The sequence below is a fragment of the Euphorbia lathyris genome, chromosome 5 (genome assembly GCF_963576675.1).
Source record: "Euphorbia lathyris chromosome 5, ddEupLath1.1, whole genome shotgun sequence".
NCBI classification, from domain to species: Eukaryota; Viridiplantae; Streptophyta; class Magnoliopsida; order Malpighiales; family Euphorbiaceae; genus Euphorbia; species Euphorbia lathyris.
Genome location: NC_088914.1, coordinates 59,382,793 through 59,398,244, shown reverse-complemented (window position 1 = coordinate 59,398,244; position 15,452 = coordinate 59,382,793). Strand labels below are relative to the sequence as shown.

General features: G+C 29.7%; 1 long non-coding RNA gene across 4 annotated transcripts; it reads left to right on the top strand.

Moving 5' to 3' along the window:
- The first annotated feature begins 9,968 nt into the window (after positions 1-9,968).
- LOC136230853 (uncharacterized) lies at positions 9,969-12,976 on the top strand. Of its 4 annotated transcripts, none has more exons than XR_010689570.1 (7): positions 9,969-10,194; positions 11,157-11,254; positions 11,346-11,414; positions 11,630-11,918; positions 12,135-12,205; positions 12,310-12,380; positions 12,495-12,976. It is a non-coding gene; the product is annotated as an uncharacterized lncRNA (long non-coding RNA). The 4 variants fall into 4 exon arrangements; XR_010689567.1 differs by having other exon boundaries at positions 11,630-12,022; XR_010689568.1 differs by having other exon boundaries at positions 11,630-12,061.
- Positions 12,977-15,452: the final 2,476 nt, after the last annotated feature.

Genomic DNA, 15,452 nt, shown 5'->3' with positions numbered 1-15,452 from the left:
TAAAATTAAAATTTCATTTTTAAAGTTGAATAAACATCAGCAATAAAAACCCTATAATCTAACAGAGCAATCAAGGGAATATGAATAGCAATCATAATAGAATTATTAGTTAGGGAGAAGTTAATGTCCAAAATCAATGATGAAGAGTTTAAGGTGGTTAAATAATTCATCAAACGATACAGTCACCTGATTCTATTAAATTAATAAATGCTTTGATATGTATTTTTTTTTTTTTTTTTTGAAAGAGGATATGTATTGTTGAAAAAAGCAAAAAGATTATTAAAAAGAATAAAATCAAAACGGAATCTGTCCTGATGGCAGGCATACAAGGTTAGACATAGCAAGTATAGCTTTACAACTCAAAAAGTCCCATATAGACCACATATTATAGAAAGATTTCTCTATTAATTAATGTTTACCATTAGATCCTTAAAGATTCCATTTCCAAACCTTACTGATTTTTATAATAAATAATCGATATCAGATCGCTAATCAAATTTAGTTTCCCATTTGCAATGAAGCCTTAATTTGTCACCATAAATAAAAACAATTAACTATCATTTTTGGTGCTATTTTTGGATTATTAAAGCAAGTTGATGTTTTTGTTCAAATTTAATTAGTTTAGGCAACTGCCAACTTCAGTTTAAACATTTTTGTAATAATATATATATATATAATACAATATTTACATTGTTTGTTTGGTCATGATTTATAATATGTTTTCCATTTAGTGGCTTAAACTACAACCCTTACACTTGTAAGGAGCGGTTTTACCGACCGTCACAAATCAGTCGTCAAAGGGGACTGGACAAATTACGACAAAAATTATCATTGACGGAGTAGGGTGAAATTTAGCAACGGACTTTAAAGCAGTTAAAATCACCTCTAATCTTGGTTTTGGAATACCTCTTTTCATACTGTAGGGGTGGTCTATTCTTAATTTTTTTTTTAGTTATATTCTAATTTCTCTATATATTTTATAATTAGGTATCTCGTAATAATTTGATTGTTCACTCTTATTCAAATGCTCAAATCATTTCGAAAAGAGAATACAATATTAAAATATTCAAAGTTCGATACATGCATACGAATCCAAAATAAGAACGTATTACAAATGTAGTTTTTAAATTAAAAAACGAACAAAATTCAATGAAACATGTCCGATGTGATAGTTAAATAACAGTCAAATCACATTAAAATTGATCGGGTTTCATTAAATTTGTACCATTTCATATGTTAGAGCTGCACTTTGTTTGAAACATTAGGGTTAGATTTTATCTTTATCCCATATAAATATTATCTTTAACTGATGTTTTTATTAAGGCTATTGTTGTAATTCACTATATTGGGTTTCCAGCCAACTTGTATATATTCCTTGTACGTTAATACGAACTTCAAGTTGCCCACAACTATGTGGTGTATATCAAATGGTCTACGGTTTGAATTGGTGAAATTTTAAAAACATGGTGAGATGGGCATGTGTTGTAAACACTGCAGGTCTAGAGGCCAAACCTAGAGATTAATATAAAAAACTATCATTGAACTTAACTATCAGATTAAGTTTTTAGCTCCATTGGTTCCATGACAGTTATGAATCACACATTTTTTATCCTTTTTTTTTTGTAGAACTACGAGAAAAACAAGGGATACATATGCTTACAAGGAGGAGCTTCTTAACTACGAGGAGGGCCGACCTTGGGCCTAGGCCAGGAGTGCCCAGGCCTAGGGCCCAAGGTTATAGAGGGGCCCAAATATAAGTACTCTAGTGATAAAACACACACTTCCCATTGGAAGAGGTTTTGTGTTGGATCCCTTTAAAGGAAAAAAGGGATAAGATACTAAAATAGATCTAAGGTTTTTGGGGAAGTACCAATTTAGGCTCAAGGTTCAAAATAGCACCAATATAGGCTTAACGTTTACAATATAATATCAATTTAGGCTTAACGTTTACAATATAGCATCAATTTAGGACTCACGTACAAAATAGCACCAATATAGGTTTAACGTTTACAAAATAATACGAATTTAAGCTTAACGTTTACAAAAGACGCCATTTAGTGGAGGCTGATACTTGTAGCAGATGCAGAGCTCAGGCAGAAACTATCTGCCATGTTCTTAGAGATTGTGAGAAGAGTAAAAATGTGTGGAGGGAAATTCTTCCGGTCCATTTGCTACCGAATTTCTTGGCCTATTCTGATCGTGATTGGTTTATAGATGGAGTTAGGGGTTTGTTATTGTCTGAGCTGGAGCATGATGCTATCCTCTTTGCCGTTATCTGTCACCAGCTTTGGCAGTGGAGGAATGCTTATATTTTTAGAGAAGGAGCAATTGTCATTCCTAATTTACTTGCTTTTTTCTCTAAAAAAAATTAATACTATTATTAAGAGCTTCAAGGAGGATAGTTTATCTAGTATTGGGTTAGAGTAGACCTGGTGAATGGATAGTGAAGTTAAATACTGATGGCCCGTGTCTTGTGGACGGCAGAATTGCGGCTGGTGGTGTTTTGAGAGACGATGGTGGTGCTTGGGTGTCTGGCTTTGCTCAGAATCTAGGAGTGGGCTCTTCCTTCACTGCTCTGGGGGATTTTCTCTGGGCGTAGACTCGCCAAAAATCAGGGTTTGAAAAGACTACTCGTGGAATCTGTCAACCTAGAAGCGGTTAAAATTATCTCTGATAACAAGGCTTTGTGTTTGGGTAGCCAAAATTTAGTGAAAGAGATCAAAAGATTATGTTCTTCCTTCGACACCATCAACTTTGGACATGTCTTCAGGGAGCAGAACAGGGTTGCAGACCGCCTTGCTGCTGAGGGCCATGTGAGAATGTTGGGAGTCTCAACTTTCTCGTCTCTTCCGGACTTCCTTTTTTCATTGCTTTCAGATGATCAAGTGGGAGTTAGCTTTCCTAGGCTAATCCCGGATTAGTTTGTGGGGTTGTTTGTTTGTTTTTCTTTCATTTTCCTACCAAAAAATAATAATTAAATTAATCATATTATATTCTTTCCTTATTAACTTTATATGTTATCTTTTTATTTAATTATATATTCTTATTCATTATAATACAATTAATTAGTATTGTTGTCCATTAAAATCTTATATTTGTTTTTCATCAATGATTCCATTACTACTAAATTTCATTGCTTATGTAATATATGCAAACTAAAAGTAATTGAATTAAGTGTTCGAAATATTATGGATATTCAATTACTTTTAGTTTGCATATATTACATGAGCCATGTAATTTAGGAATCATGGAATGATTGATGAAAAACAAATATAAGGTTTTAATGGGTAAGAATACTAATTAATTGTATTATAATAAATAAGAAAATAGAATTAAATAAAAAGATAACATATAAAGTTAATAAGAAATGAATATAATATGGTTAATTTAATTTTGACGTTTAGCTTAAATTGGATATATTTTGTAAACGTTAAGCTTAAATTCGTATTATTTTGTGAACGTTAAGCCTATATTGGTGTTATTTTGTACGTGGGGCCTAAATTGATGCTATATTGTAAACGTTAAGCCTAAATTGATATTATGTTGTAAACGTTAAGCCTATATTGGTGCTATTTTGTACGTTGAGCCTAAATTGGTATTTTTCCAAAAACCTTAGACCTATTTTGGTACCTTATCCCAAAAAAAAATAACAATTAAAAAAAATTATTTAGATTCTAAAAGTTCTAAATAAATAATATTTTAAATTTAAAAGATGCTCAATTGATTTTTTTGAATATAGATTGAGGTTTGATTTAAGAATTAAACTCATATTTGGTATTGCATTCAAAATTTTGTCATATCATTTGATACCATTTTTTCTTTGAAGTATTTCTATAAGTGACATTTAACCAATTTTGGATGGAAAATTAATCAATTGGTTAATTTTTTTTGCCAAATAACACAATTTGGACACGTAATATATACATGTGTCAATTGATTTAATTTTTTACCATATAGATTTAATATGTAGATAAATAAAGAATTATTTTTTTTTCTTATTTATTCATGTATTAAGTCTATAAAAGGGCCGGTGCACTACGCGTCCCCGCTGAGCGAGAGTCCGGGGAGGGGTCTCACCACAAGGGTGTACTAAGGGCAAGCCTTCCCCTGCCAATTTATTTGAAAGAGGCCGCTCCTAAGACTCCTAATGTATTAAGTCTATATAATACATACAATATAATTACTAATGAAATATTTTTTTATTTATTATGTATTGAAATATATTTTAAATTTTTTTACGTAAATTATTTTTATAAAAAGAGCATTTATTTATATTTATTTATTTATATTTTACGTAAATTATCAGGACCGACCCTGACTATGATGGAGAAGAAGAGAAAACCCCAAGTGAGTAGTCTTCTCTCAACTGCTCATTCTGACTTAAGATGATTCTTCACGGGGTGTTTGTTGGAAGGGATATAGGAGGTGAGATAGTGATAAAAAAAACATGAGATAAGTTATCTCGTGTTTGTTTAGGAGATAGAAGAGTGAGACAGATGAGGGATAAACCTCTTATCCCTCAAATCTTATACCTAGGAGGGGTGGTATAAGGAGGTGTGATAAGCTCCTGCGATTTTAATAGGATGGAAAAGTCGATCTTATCCCTCAAATAAATGTTATGTGTAGTTTAAATAAGGTTAAAATAGTAAAATGTATTATTTTATACCTATCCCTATTTCATGTACCAAACATTGAATAATATTCTCGATTATCATATTTTTATCCGTATCCCAACCATTTATCTTTATCTCTATCCCAACCTTTATCCTTATCTCTATCCCAATAGAATGTCAAACGCCCTGTTAGTAATTTATATTGTCAAGTCTAGAACTTCTATATTTGTAAATGAAGAAGAAGTTTTTTTTTATATAATTAAATGAAGAAGAAGTTAAGAGAGTGAAACAAAGAGTGTGCTTGCTTAAGTTATGGTTTTTTAACTCTTAATATTTCTTTTCGTGGTGTTGTTAGATTCCCTTTCATTTTTGAAGGATAGTTCTCAATTTATTTATTTCTAATTTTTGAAGGAATTTTTTTTTCTCTTTTCCGTAATATTTAGTTAACAAGTGCATTTTTTTCTCTTTCTATTTTAATTTTAAGTTTCTTTTTCTTAACATGCATGTTTTATTCTTGATGTCAATAAATTTTTTGTTCTAAATATTTATGAATGGACCTTAAATATCAGTTTAAACTTTTATTTAAATAGTTTTATGACATGGTATGGGACTTCTCTTGGATGAAACCGTCAAGGATTCCAAACGGAGCTGTTACCCTAGTTCTTCAGGTGGTTGGTAAATTCGGTTGTGAACCTCGAAATTCTTGAAGATGTGGTGAATTCTGCAATTAATTTGGATTTTCTTATGGTGTATGTTTTCCATTTTTATGGTATGGTTTCGAAGGGCATCTTACTGTAGATCCTGAGCGACCACAGCCTCAATGGCTTGTGCAATCAAATCTCTCATGAATTCTACAGCTTCTAGTTTGACTGCTGAACCTTCTGTAGTTCGAGCACTGAATGGCAATAACAGAATGGGAAATGCTTCTAATATTCTTGATGACTTGCTAAATGTCAACATTAATACAAGTATATGATTGAACCTTGACTATTAATTAAACTAGTCGAAAACCCGTGCGATGCACGGAGTATGAAACTTTTATATAATTTAGATAAATAAATAAATTGACATATTTACTTTTAAATAATTTTATATCATGCTATGAAAAAAATTTATATTATGTATATTTGAAATTAATATATATTTTTTAATGATAATTCAAATTAAATTAATTTTAAAAATAATTGACTACTTTTTTTATAGAATTTTAACTAAAGATGAATGATTTATTTATTTTTACAAAATTCAATGATTTGTACTTTTTAGGAATTTTAATACATTTTCATATTCCAAATATTCTGTGAAACAATAATAATAAAATAGCAGATTAATTAAGAAATATATTAGAATATAATAAAAAACCAAAAATTGAATTAAACTATAATTAAAATTAAATATTATATTTACGATACAAAAGAATTACAATATAGGTTAAACAAAAATTAAATTAAACTACAATTAAAATTAAATATTATATCTACGATACAAAAGAATTACAATCTATATTAAAATAGAAGCAGCATCAATATATTATTCTATAAACTATTATAATCAATACTTTTCTAATGTTGCATATGAAGAAACTTTATCAATTCAATATGTTACATATAAAAAAAATAAAATTCGTAAGAATTAGTCACAAATTCATCTTGATGATAATTATTTTGGTTGATGGAATTTCATGATCACCAAGTATTCGAATTCAATTATTCATTCTGCTACAATAACCCAATATATCTAACTGAATCAGTTTAAGATGATGATTTCTCCTATTTTCATCTCGTAATATCTCATCAAGACATTCGATCAATTTGTTCTTCATTCTTTCACTATATAGAATATCAGCCATACTCGCAGATATCACTTATTTGACTTCATTAATATTTTCTAATAATTATATATTCTTGAATTTTGTAAGTAAGAAAAACAAACAAAAGAATTGAAAAAAAATGAATGGACGAAAAAGATAATCAGGAGAGAACCATCTTCCTCTCGGGGTTTTTTTTTTTTTTTTTTGAAAATAAGAGAGAATGTCGAGACATAAGCGTATAAAGAGGAGAGTGAAAATATTTTTTGCCCATTAATTAAACATTTTATTTTTTCTTAATGAAGTATTAAGTCCATAAATTAATTTTAATTAAATAGAATTAAATCGCAATTGTAACCACTCAGTACAAAAAAACGTTTTATAATTAATATGTGAAATTAATTATATTAATTAGAATCATTATGCTCAACATTTGAGAATTTGAATAGATTCAAATAATAATATTTTCTTAATTAATATTTTTCAATAATTTATCCTATGATCATATTTCATTTTCATCTGTTAAAAACTCTTGAAATACTAACAATTTTGTACGAACCATAAGATAATAGTTAAAAAATTATATAAGCCAATGTTGTAAAAGCAATTATCTCAATATCCATAATTAATGTACATTTTTAGGATTTTGAGCATCAAAATTTATTTTTATTTACCTTGATTTTGAATTCGTATCTAGCATAATCCACATTCTTCAAGAATAAACATCTTATCAAGCGTATTAGGCGCTTACAATCTCATTGTCTAGAAAATTGGAAAAAAATAACTTCTTGATAATAATAATAATAATAATAATAATAATAATATAACATAATTTATATTGAAATAAACTTCATTGTAAGTATAATATTCCAATATCTCTTTAATATTTTATTTAATATGTCTCAAACTTCAATGAACAACTATCGTGTGAAACTTTATATCTATTTGTACCAAAATGCATAAAAATAAAAAAATACAATCCATATCAATTAGCTAAACTCAAACTAAAAAAATGAGTGGATTTCAACATGTTCCGAATTAGAAAAATTAATCGAACTTCAATTAAAACTAAAAATTGAGTTCATAAAAAGCCGAAAATCTAAATTTTAGTTAGAGTTAACAATCAAAACGATAACACCTAGGAACATATACTAAAAAAGAATGCAAATATACAAAATCTTTATTTTAGTCATTTTAAAAAATAAATAAATAAAAAAGAAAACATGGATAAGATAGCGAGAGGTATGGAATCTGGATAACGACAGAAATGGAATTTCATCTCTGAAAGATGAAACTATAACAACAATTGTTTAATAAAAATAAAACAACAACACAATTGAGAAAGCCAAAAATTGAGTTCATATAAAGCCGGAAATCTAAATTTTAGTTAAGAGTTAGCAATCGAAACGATAACACCTAGCAACATATACTAAAAAAGAATACAAATTTACAAAATCTTTATTTTAATCATTTTGAAAAAAAAAGACAAATAAAAAAGAAAACATGGATAAGGTAGCGAGAGGATGGAACCTGGGTAACGACAGAAATGGAATTTCATCTCTGAAAAATGAAACTATAACAACTATTGTTTAATAAAAAGAAAACAACAACACAATTGAGAACAAAAATAACTACAACATATGAAAAAAAATCGAATAATTACCTTGAGAAACATAAGAATTTCTTGTAATTTTTGACACTTTTGTGTTTTCCGGTTTTAGTTGTTCATGCATCTTCTATTTCTGTCGGATTTCTTCAATTGAAGCTATCAGATTGGAAAAAAAAGACAAATAAAAAAGAAAACATGGATAAGATAGCGAGAGGTATAGAACATGGGTAACAATAGAAATGAATCTGAAAGATGAAACTATAACAACTATTGTTTAATAAAAATAAAACAACAATATAATTGAGAACAAAATAACTACAACATATGAAAAAAATCGAATATTTACCTTCAGAAATATAATACTATCTATCGTGACCAATGAATATAATGGTGGAATACTATCTATCATGCTTTATATAGAAGTTTATTTGTGACTTTTGGATTTCCTTTGCTTTTTGTTTTTTCATCTTCCCGTAACTTTTGCTTTCTTTTATTATTTTAATTAACAGGCTAGTAATTATTTAATATATTATAAATATAAATTTGTTATTTTTAATTAATTAAATATTTATTTTTAATTAAATAAATATTTTTAATCTGATTTTTTACTACGTTGACAACTCATCAAAAAGACCTCTAAAACACTTTTTCTCATTTCTCTCTGCTTCCGTAATTATATATAGTATAGTATAGATTGGTTCCATAGCATTAGACAACTTTGAGATATAATTTAGAAGCTCAAGCTCATTATGGTCAATTAACTTGAACTGTTTTTTTTTGTTTATCGAACCCAGGTTTATAATTAGTTTAGCTTTTTAAAATTGAGTCTGAAGTAAAACTACCCAATAACCGGATTCAATATAACTGGTTATGAAATTGGTATTGCCTTACCTTTTGAAGTTCCATTACTGTTTATGAGGTCATGGAATTTAGTTCTGATTTCCATTAAAAAAATTTATTCTTTTTTAAAAAAAAAAAAATTTGCAGCTCTTTGTGGTGTTGTCAAGTACAACTACTTGAAGGTTAGAGAAGCATGTGCATCTCAGCTTCCTGAAAGAATGATAATGGTTAATATTATTTTTAAAAGGGTAAATAAAGTCCTTATGTTTTTGCTTAACATATTAGTAGGTCCACCATATGTTAATCAACTTTTTAGTCCTTCCATGTGTTTTTATAGATGAAAGTCCAAATTGCCCCTAATTATTTACATAAAAAAAACTTATTTTTTAATTTCAAATTTAATCGAAATAGTTTTAATAAAGTTTATGAAGTAGATATATATATACCGAAATTTATATAATTGTATATACTAATCATTAAAAATGTATTTTTATTCTCATAAATTGTTATTTTTTTAATATAATGTCTTTAAACTAGCATTAAATATTAATAAAAAAATTTAAAAATCATATTTTTTTTCTTCATTTATAAAATTTATTAGAGATAAATAAAGATTACTTTTTACCATTTATATAGTTTTGCTTTTATTTTTGATAATTTTTGAAATATTTTTTATTCATTTTTTTAGTCAATAAAATTTAGGCTACTAAATTAAATTTCTATAATTATATAAAATTTAATAAATTAATTACTCAATATTGTAGAGATTATATAGGAAACAAATATTGTAGAGATTATGTAGGAAAAAATGAGAAAAAAACATAAAATAGGAAAAATAGATGTTTCATTATTAAAATATAGAATAAAGGGTAATTTTGGTATTTTAAAATTTATTTGGTATAGTTTGACCATTGACTCAAACATAAGGACTAAGGAGTTGATGAAACTAAAAACTGAGGGACTATATAATTATTTCTAAAAACAGAAGGACTGACTAGTGTATTAAGTAAAAACTCACACTACAAAAATAATGGGCTTTGGCAGCCCTTTAGTTGCAGCGGTTTATAAAACCGTCCCTTGGGCTTTGTCTTATAAGCCCACTACATAATTTGCCCAAGTTTAGTCCTCCTTCAAATATAAACCCTAAGCGAAATTATCTGGATCCAATTCTGGCCTTCCACAGAAGAAACCAACGGCCACAACAGAGCCCACTCTATTACTCCACAGCTAACCATGGAAACGAGTCGGAGCCAGGCGAGCCATGGCAGTTTTTCTCTCCACCGTTTTCTTCCCAAATATTTCCCGACCTACCGTCGCCACCACCGGTAAGACTTCGATACCTATTTTTGTCTCTAATTCGACGATCGACCTCCGTAGACCAACTAAATTACTAACCGCGCGTCAAAGCCTCGTCGTCTAGTCTTATTATTGAAAGAAGTTTTGATCAATCTATGATTGATTTTCAATTAATAGCTGATTATATGAGCTTGTCTGATAGGAATTGACTATTCGGGTTAGGTGGATGAGGATTCCCCGAATTGACTGAATACTGTGAAAGTGTTTGATTTGGATGGAAATGGAATTCCTATTTCTGATATCTGGAAAGATTGGAAAGCTGTTGCCATTTTGAGTAAATTATGTTTGGTTTTAGCACTAATTTGAGGCTTAATTAGGCATATTAATTCCATCTTATATTTTCTGTTGGTTTTTCAGTTGTGTTTCTCAAACGTTCTGATTATCTTGCTTCCAATAAGGTTGAGTTGTAGCCGATTATCTGAGCTTGAGTTGATGGCGGTCGATATGCCAGGATCTATTTAGATTTGCTATGTTTAGATTTGATTGTTATTTGGAACTTATCTTAATTTAGCTTATGAATTAACCTATTATTATTGGAGTTGCAATGTATTCTAATTGCCAAACTAATGTCTATGTTTTGTTAGCTGTATTTTCATATTCCGATGATATCAAGTATATTGATCAACAAGGTATTTCTTTGTAATCTATCTAATAGTTGTGGAATAAGTTCATGGCATTTTCTGCCCTGCTATATTTTATGGAGTTTTGAACCCATCAGATTGTGGACATGATTATGTTTTATGGTTTGCTTATGAAATATAAGGATAAGTTCAGTGTCTACAAATTTGGTTTCAAATGTTATGTTTTGTTGCATTAACTTGGCTTGTAAATCTAGGATCTGATGCTTTTGAGATTGACAAATTGGTGTGAGCACTCTATGTGGTAATGAGTGTTTTAGGTGCTAATATGTCTTCTTATTGCTATGATATAGGCAACTAGCTTTTTATACAGGACAAAGAGGTATGAATCACTACAAAAAAAGAGGGCTTTAGCAGACCGCGTCAGCTAAATGTTATTTCATCTGAAGTGGTATTTATGCCCACAAATCTTATTGTTATGGGTTTATCAGTTTAAGATTGTTCTTGTGTGTAATTCAATCTGTGTTTTTAAATGAAATCAGGTCCTTTTGCTGGCAGATTTCCTTGAGAAGTGGGAGAAAGATGAAAATGTACAACTTATATTAATCAAGGTTAGTTCTACTTCCTTACATGTAGACAGCTGAATCAACTTTATACTGAGCTTGTACTATTCCTATTAATCATGGTTAATTCAATCTGATTTTAATGTTGTGTATGTGAAACCATATAACAACCTCTTATTAGTAAAATAATTTTGTCCTGTTCCTTGGTCAAATTCAGCAAACTTACTCTGATTTTCATTAAAGTGCATTTCTCATTATACCAGCTCTGTTGAATGATTTTATACATTGCACCGCTGATGGAGTGGCTACATTTTTGGACTTTTCCTAATATCTATATGAGGATTCTCTTGACGGTTCTCCAATGTACTCGTTCTTCTAATACCATCCACATGTTAGCTTTGAGCATCACCATGATCACAGTTATGAGAATCACGGCTTGAACCTTTCAAGAAGCATAACATGTGTTAGTCTATCCACATTAACAGTATCCTTTCTTGTTAATACTATGATTGGGGATATTAAGGACTTCCCTTTGTGCTTGGATGGAGACCTGTAAGTTGCGTGTCAACTCATCCACTTTGAATTTCTTCAATTGGTGCAAAGAGAAAAATAGAAAATTTGGAAGTTGAGAGGGAAACAAGACGTGAACCCTTAAGGCATATCTCCTCAAGTTCTAGTTTAATTGGTCAACCTAGGTAGACTGTCAAATTTCTGGTCGTTTTTAATTAACATATATGGTCTTATGATTTTCTTTTTTTCTGATTGCAGGATTTGAAATTGCTTTAAGCATATCACATTCGATTTCTCACATTATGATCGACTTCAATGGAATTTTTGGGGTAAGATAAATCCCATATTTGTTTAGATATGTGAGAGTTTCTCTTGTAGGTGTTATTCGTGTTCCCTGTACATTTTAGCTTAGCACCAAACTTAATAATGACAGGTGGAAGTTCCGGCTTCATGCTCATCTGCTTGCATAAAGGCAAGTCAGTTTTTCCCTGAGTTCTCAATTGTGTAAGTCTCTGTTCTGAATTGTCATACATTGATATTTCTACCAGCCTTTCTATTTGGTGACTGTAAGATATTTGTATTCCTTACTAGTCTACATTCTACATTTACATGATTCAGATACTCAAACAAGAACTTATCTTTTGGAGTGGTTGATCTTAGACTCTTCCCAGATGCAGCATACCATGATGGAACCTTGTAGTCATAGGAGGCAAACTACAAGGATGGGTATATATATGATCTTAGACATTTCGTGCTGTTTGGTGCAATTATAGTGACCTGGGTATATATATGAAGCCAGGTATATATAACAAAGGGAAGCACAGTATTGGCTGCCAAAGAGCTCGTGATGTTGCAACATTGGAACTAAGAGGCAATGCCATTAGTGTCTAGGTTTCCAATACGTACGGATGGAGGATCGACAATTTAGAAACAAGAGGGATCTCATGTAATGGTTTTATTTTGATATTTAAATGACATTAGTGTTGCAATATCAAGCTAGTGATATTGAAATGACATACTTTATTAAATTTATTGTTTTTTAATTTTAGAATCATGTATTGAATTTACTAATATATCAAAAGTTGAATTTTTTGATATTATATGTTCTTTTTTAATTGATTTGTACAATTAAATTAATCAATAATTATTGTAGGTAGCAAATTCAAATGTAAAAAGTAGTATATATAATAGATGATGCATAAATTATGTTGGGGCGGTTTTAACCGCCCCTAGAGTCAAAAGGGATTCTAGAATCAGGTGTAGGGGCGGTTAAAACCGCCCCTATAAATTCGTAGCTCCGGTCCCCTTTGGCGACAGTTTTGGGACGGTTTATAAAACCGCCCCTAGACCTTGTAGGGGCGGTTTTAACCGCCCCTACAAGCGAAAAAAACTGCCTCTATAGGCAATTTTTGTTGTAGTGTCAGAGACTTTATAATTATTTACCCTTTTTAATATTTGATATTTTACAGCCAGCTAACCTTTTTATTTATTTTATTTTCGCTTTGTGTCATTAACATAATATTTGACTTAAACGAGATTAGTCTGTTGCTTTGCTACCATCTGAAAAATGTTGCATTAAAGAAATTAATTCATATTCCATGCTGAACAATTCAATGGAAAATTTAAATATGGTGCTGAATCTGTAGGTTTAAATATGGATACCCAGTTTCTCGGAAACAATTAAGGAATTGAATAAAATCTTCAAAAAAAGATATAAGAAACAAAAAAATCTATACAATTTCTACTCTACTTTTTGTACTCACTGCTGGACACTATAGAGCTGATTCAAAAGCACCCACTAATGCTAAAATCTCATAATCTTCACATTTGCAATATCCATTTTTATGTGTACACTCATATTGTTGTAATCTATTGATTCTCTTCTCCACCATTAACTCTGTTGGCATTCTAACACTCATACATATTTGAACTGAAGGAAGCTGAATGCTTTCGTCAAAAACACTTGTACGGTTCATCTTTTGGTTGGACACCATGTTTACCCACTTTTCCATTTGCATATTTGGTGATTCAAAAACTGATCTCCATGGAATTTGAGCACTCCCAACCAGTTTTGATGACCTTCTGAAGAGGTTTGTACTGTTTGATCTCCACCTTAGCTCCATAACTATGCTGTCTTCTTTTAGGCTGTTAACAGTTTCTTGAGTACCTAAACACTCTACAGAATTAGATTCATTCCAAACAAGATTGGATTTAGAAGAGATTTGTTTGGTATTTATTTGGATTCTTTTGTTGTTTGGTGCAGAAAGATAGTATCTAACAAAGAAGGTTCCATGGGATTTGAGTTGAATGTTTTTGGCTTGAATTATTGTGATTTCACATCTAAGAGAAGAAGATGTCTCTTTAGCACCCATAATTAAGAGTGGGATTAGAATTTAGAGGTTATGCAGTAGGAAGAAAATGTTTGTTTTGGTTTGTTTGTAGTGGACAAGTGAGAGTTGTGAGTATATATAATTTGTAAAAAGTGGCGTTTGCATTTTTGTATGTCTATATAAAAAGGTTTCAAGTAATTAATGTTCACCCACCAAAATACTTTTGTTGGATTGCAAAAAGATTATGGAGAATATTAAATATTAAATAAGATTATGAATCAAAAACCAATAATGATTAATTAGATTAGTGGATGGTTTTGGGAAGAAAGAAGAGCCATACATACATACACATAACTTCTAGATTTGAGCAGTGCTTGCTGAGATGGAACAAATGAATTAATAGTCTTTTAGTAAAGAAATATGAGTTATTGGTACTAAAGGTTCCTCAACTCAACTTTGTCTATTGTTTTGATGTATACTAAAGGTTCTTTTAATTAAATGTTTTGGATATGTATTGTTGAAAAAGGAAAAAGATTATTAAAAAAGAATAAAATCAAAACAAAATCTGTCCTAGTGTTAGACATGCAAGTAGATACATATAAGCTAGCTTTACAACTCAAAAGGTCACATATATATTATAGAAAGAATTCTGTATTAATTTATTATGTTTTCTATTAGTTTGATGTGTGAGTTAGGGAGATCCTCAAAGATTCCATTTCCATATACTGATTTGCAAATGAAGCCTGAATTTTTCACCATAAATAAAAACAATTATCATTTTGGTGCTATTTTTTGGATTAACAAACCAAGTTGATGTGTAACAAAAAAAATAAAAATAAATAAGAAAAGACAAGTTGATGTTGTTGTTCAAATTTAATTAGTTTAGGCAACTGCCAACTTGAGTTTTAAACACTTTTGTAATAATATATATAATACAATTTTTACACTGTTTGTTTAGTTATGCATATGGCTTATAATGTGTTTCCGAGTAAGTAGCTTAATATAGATAAGTATTCAACTGAATCAAATTGGAATTGATTCTTTAAAATCTCCAAATTAAGTTGAGACCAATTTTTTTTGATACAGATTGAAAGCGATAAATGGAGGTTTTAATCGTAAACCAACAAAGATCTTCTTCTCTAGCTAGACTAGAAGAGTGAATCCCGATAAACAAAGGTATAAACCTTAATCTCAATGAGAAATGATATTTGATTAATAAAAGTTCCATTATCCTTACAAAATGAGG